Here is a 6,325-nt window from a genome sequence, read left to right as displayed (position 1 = left end):
CAAGATTTTTCAAAAAAAAAAAAAAATATGTTACAGAGGGGAAGGATAAAAAAAATATATATATATATTCCAGTGAAAGCAATGATTAAAATCAAATGCTTTATAAAATTGACCTAATTAATTTTATCAGTCATTTTAATTGTATATAAGCATGAGTACTATGTCAAATTTGTAAGATACTGTGCATGTATGTATTTACATGGTATGACAATAAAGGTGGGAACACCCACAAAAGACAAAAAAAAAAAAAAAAAAATAACCAAGTAAAGAAATGATTAGATTTTGGTGGCGGTCTGAGGGTGTGGGTGTATTCTATTTGTATCCCTAATGTAAAGCGCCTTTGAACATGAGTACTCATGAAAAGGGCGCTATAAAAGTTGGTAAATAAAATGAATAAAAATAAGAAAAAAAAACAAAAAAAAAACGATCGCCCAAAACGCCTCAGAGGTTATTTTAGTCTTTATAAAAAACAACCGATTTCCCCTGGATCCCCTGTAGTGTTATGTCGATTGGCCCAACTTTTTTCCCCACCCTCTTTCTGTCAACCCATATGGTGTGTGCGCAGAAGAGAACTCATTACCCATACCACGTTTCACAACCCCATTTCTCCATACCATGTCCCCACTTCGTTGTCTCATTCCGTTGTCCCCACCCTTTTGCTCCCACCTCATCGACCCAACCCCGTTAGCCTATCATAAACAAATTCAAAATGCTTATACATTTTCAGAATTCAAAATATTTAAACATTTTGTACCGGACAAAATTGCACCGCGGAGAGGCTATCCTTTTACTACGTAGCGTAAAATGAGTAATTCTAGTTATTATTTATATTATCATTATTAAAACAGTATTTTTATATTTAATTTATTTCTGCCCTGTCATGAAAAACCGACTCAACTTACACATTTTTCAAAATGTACTTTTTGGCTATTTGCTCAAAATTAAAATATCACTCAACTGCAAGTCACAACGTTTCAATCGTATATAAGTGAAGCTGACGAAAAACAATACGTACAGTGGCCCAAGCCTATGTCGTAATTACGACATTAATATGTCGAAATTACGACATACGTATGTCGCAATTACGACATACGTATGTCGCAATTACGACTTATTATGTCGAAATTTCGACATACGTATGTCGTAATTACGACTTATTATGTCGAAATTACGACATAATATGTCGAAATTACGACATACGCAAGTCGTAATTATGACTTATTATGTCAAAATTTCGACATACGTATGTCGTAATTACGACTTATTATGTCGTAATTACCACTAATTAAGTCAAAATATTGACATACGTATATCGTAATTACGACTTATGTCGAAATTTCGACATAATATGTCGAAATTTCGACATAATATGTCGAAATTTCGACATACGTGTGTCGTAATTACGACTTATTATGTCGAAATTACGACATAATAAGCCGAAATTTTGACATACGTATGTCGTAATTTCGACATATTATGTCGAAATTTCGACATAAGTCGTAATTACGATATACGTATGTCGAAATTTCGACTTAATTAGTTGTAATTACGACATAAAAATATATATTTCAGTAGCTCTAATAGGCTTTCGTACATTTAAATTTAATTATCTGCAATCTTCAAAATATTTGAAGCCTAACAATCAAAGGCCTAGATTAGACAATCATAAACAGGGTGCTATATTGAGTATGTCTGCTTCTGTATTCTCTTCTATGCCTCTGCCATCATAGTAAAAAATAGGTCTAATACTAAATTTACTCACAAAATTTGATATAATATCACTTTGCATTTTAATTAATATTATTTAATAATATAACGTGTTTAATAAATACTGTAGATGAGTTGATTCTTTCGTGACAAATGCAGTTTGAGAAAGTCTTTCGTGTTTTTCTTACACGTGATTGACCCGGTTATGTCATTAACAAAACAATAAATGTGACATATTGCATATGTAATTAAAATACAAGTTCTACACAATAAACAGTACTTATAAAACTTCTAAAATCGTGTGAAAATAAGGATTCAATTATTTACGCATAGAGAGAGCGAAGACAATAACACGTTTTGTTGATTATCTCAGAACTTTGTTCAATGCAGTTGAGTGATGAGTTTTTCGTGACAGGGCAGAGATTTCCACACCATATCAGGCAGAAAAATATAGTTCTCGAGCAATTATTTCTGGAACTCACATTTAGCCAACACTATGACTGCCTTGGGTGCCGGAAGTGTAAAAGACGTCGTTCCCTGACCAATTAATATTGCTCTCATCAACAATTCTGTCTTGACTGAGATTATATCTTGATTGAAGTGTCATTTATTGACTTGTAAAGCATAAATAAGTCACTAGATTAACTATAATCTGGGCTATGGTAAAATTCCAATGAAGTAGATCCAACTCTTATTTTATGGAAAAAATAAACCACAGTGAACTAAAAAGTAGGTTGCGCATGTCTCGTTTACAGTCTCTGTCGATTAAATGGCCTAGTGCCTAGTGCACATAATTCTGGGACCTTTTCCTTTTTCAAAGTAGTTGAATGCGATTTAAATTAATCTGATGGGAATATCAATTGTTGGACTGTTTGACATTGCAATAATATAATAATATGTATATGGCTGCATCTGCAGTAGGTTTAACACTTTTGATACAGTTGCTCGAAGAATTTTATACTTTATCAGTTCTTCGATACTTAGAATAAAAAAAAATCATACCAATGAGAGATTTAGTTGCTCAGTTACTATTCTCAAACTAAATTGTAGAAATATGCATATCTATTCTAGACTCTAGTCTTGGTCTCGCGTATGGCGGGGTCCCTGGGTCTTGGTGTGGTAAAAAACATTTTCTCCTACACATGGGACAATTGATTTGCACATTCATCTCTGTTCATAATATTGTCTTTTTTCCTCAACTTTGTCGATTTTTACTCTCCTACTGTCGATATCAGTTTCCAAAATAACTTGTATTTCCAATCTGGAATGTGGTTGGGTGTGACCAGTGATTGCTGATAAATCTGTAGATTTCTCATTAAGAGGAACCCCTGTTGGCTCTAGTTCATATACCTTTATTTATATTTTTTCAAACTCATTTGTATGTTCACCTAGGAGTTCAAACTTTCTACCTGTTTAACATTGTACTTGGTCGCAATGAGCACATAATAACTCCACAAGTGTTGTTTGCTGGAATCTTGATTTTCGGATGCACTATTTGTTCTTTCAACTTATGTTGTCTGAATCATGTATTAATGTTGTGTGTGCTCATACGTTCTGATATTTTCCATTATACCACTGACATACGGAATCATGACCATGCCCCTATGGATTTCTCTTTATACCAGATCTGGCACAACAAAAATCAGATCATGAAACATCTAGATGGATGGAACTGTCATTAAAAGGTGACATAATTTTAATTAATTTCCACTTTCATTTTTTTAATTCAGGGGAGCCCGGGCCGACATCCTTCCCCCCTACCCTTTGAATTCGCGACTGCATGTTATTTCGCAACTGTTCTTAGTTTAAGTACCATAGTTTTAAGTCCAACTTATTTACATAGAGGCGCATTACTTGATAAAAAATGGTACAAAATTATTATTATAATTATAATAATAATAATAATAATAATTATTATTATTATTATTACAGCAATTAAATAATGCTGATGTTGAATTGGCTATTAAATTGATGTACATACTGTATTTCATTTGTGTTTTGGTGTACTCTTTCACCTGGTTGTTGCTTTTGATGATGTATAGCATGTTACTGACAATAATAGTACACAATGAGCAGCAGTGACAATACTTACAGCACCATACCAAGCCTAGCCTAAGAAAGTATAATACATACTCCAAGTATTGAAATACACGCCATCGTGTTGGGATTCAATATTTCGACATTAATTATGTCATCATCATGAATGAGCCTAGCCCATGCCTTAATATCAATTTCAAATAAGTCTATGCATAGGTCAAATACTAAAAAAGTAGTGTAAAGTAGACCTACTATAAAATAGTGTTAATTGGATGAAATATATACAAAACAGAAAAGGATGTTTTTAAGAGGAGCATGTATAAACATGCTATGTATAAACATAGGCCTACGGCCTGGAGTTTTGAAAATATGAGGGATTTTTATATTTGTTTTACTCAAAAACAAGAGATAACGTCATTCTGGTTTTTTTTAATTGGTAAATGAAATGTTGAAATTTATGATGATACAATTTAAATGAGGTAAACAAATTCAGGTTTTCTTCACGAAAGACGGCAAAGATCGATAATATTCGTACGTCGATGTGAGGGCGCAGTTTATTTAATGTTTGCATTATGTAACGGCCCGAACGCTAACTTTAAAACGACACGTAAAGTATTTTTTAAATTTAATAGCAGAATTACCCCTTCGAACAACTCTAAGTTCAAGCATTAATGTCGATTTATACATTAAATATTTAAAAAAGCATTTTATAAAGCCTGTTTTAACAGCAAATTTCACAACACAACAAAACATCGTGTTGGTACTTCACAAACTACCGTACTTCTTAGAAGTAGCTAAGAAAAGGCTGGTAGTTGCTAAATACAACAGGTTCAGCCGAGGGGGCGTGGCTACGTATGTTGACGTCAACCATAACTTCAGCTATGTTTTGTATTAATTTTCCCGACAAAGTGTGGGCCATGTCTGTAATCGCACAGCAAGCAAAATACAGTCCGTACAACTAATTCCTTCATGGTACAACCAATGTATGAAAAAAAAAATTGTCCCTTCTTTCCAAAAAATTAGGATCCTAGGAATAATCAATTCATGGGGCCTACACAGAGTGAAATAATACATAGGCCTAGTTAGTCTTATTTTAGCGGTAGGGATTAGGCCTTAATCACAGACAGAAATGAAAACAATTCAATGGACTAGGCCCTATTATAGTACAATACTGTACTTAGCAGGGGTGGCGGCAGCGGTTAGGGAGGGGGGCAGGGCCCCGTCGGGAAGGTCTGGCTTCTCTTCCACCCCATGTCAGGGAGAAAAACCACAATTCGTCGGACCACGCCCACTTTTTCGTTGGGGACATCGCCCCCCCACCCCCCCCCCCGGATTAATCTGATTATAATCTCCATATTCTTCTTACTCTTAAATTAGTCTATGGATTTTCCAATCTTAATCCTACGAACAAATTATTTTACTGGAAGAGAAAATGGGCCTAATAAATTAAAATTACAACTTTTACAACATGACTGCTGAAGTTAAGATTTTTTTTTTTTGTTCACTTCTTTGAAACAATATTGCCGGTTATATTCCAGAAAAAAAGAAAGGGAATCGAATGTTAATATAGTCTATGTAATTTAAGTAAATATATAAACTTTGCAATGTCGTGTATAATTATTTCTATTGTATAAGTGTTATGTATTATGCGCCTATTCAGTGCAGATTCTTCAGTAGCTAGGCGAGGGTCTTACAAAAGATTCTGCATATGCTTAACTTAAGTGAGGCATAGGCCTAGACGGACTGCTGCTGGATCCTGGATACACAATCTAGGACCAGGCCCAAGACTACTGAAAAGACCTCCTGGTTCGACCTTGCCCAGGCTTAGTTAGAGGGAGCCTATACATACTAGCGTCCATACTACTTAGGCCAATCGCCTGAAAATGGACTCGATCGTCCCTCACCCAAATAAGCTAAGCCTCACATTAGTCACACAGTAGTGGGATATTTTTTTGGTAGACGGCATATATACATGACGTCACCATATGCAAGCCACACCCCCTCGGCTGAACCCGTTGTATTTAGCAACTACCGAAAAGGATGAGAGTAGGCGTGTCTATGAAAAGCGCGTTCTAAACAGTTCGTGTCGCGCTTATGCACTAAATGAAACCGCCGTGTATAATATTAAAATTTAAGTCTTAAAAATATGATTAATGGGAAATCACCAGTCTTAGATCGCGTCACGAACGATGTTTTTGTGACTCTTGGTATTTTTCTTTGGAGATCGTAAAATCACGTATTTAAAACACCATTCACACTTTTGAATACGTCCTATATAATTATTTCCTCATTTGTTGCAATTAGGACAAGAATCGTTCTTACAAATGTAATGCACTGAAAACAGAGGGGCTTTTGGAAAGGGCGCTTCATTGAAGAAAATATCCGATTGATCTCTGATGTATTTAATATTGCTATAAATAAAAACCTTCTAGGCCTTTCTTCTCAATATAGATTTTGAGAAGGCACTTGATTCAGTGTCACATTCGTAATTTAAATGGTGCTCATTACGTTTAACTTTGAATATAGTATCGTAAGATGGGTAAATATTTTCTATGAAGATACAAAATCATTGGTTTTTGGT

This window comes from Anneissia japonica, unplaced genomic scaffold (genome assembly GCF_011630105.1).
Source record: "Anneissia japonica isolate Jap-2015-1 unplaced genomic scaffold, ASM1163010v1 scaffold685_len2926416_cov193, whole genome shotgun sequence".
NCBI classification, from domain to species: domain Eukaryota; kingdom Metazoa; phylum Echinodermata; class Crinoidea; order Comatulida; family Comatulidae; genus Anneissia; species Anneissia japonica.
The sequence above is the reverse complement of the archived record's forward strand: the minus strand, read 5'-3'. Positions refer to the sequence as shown.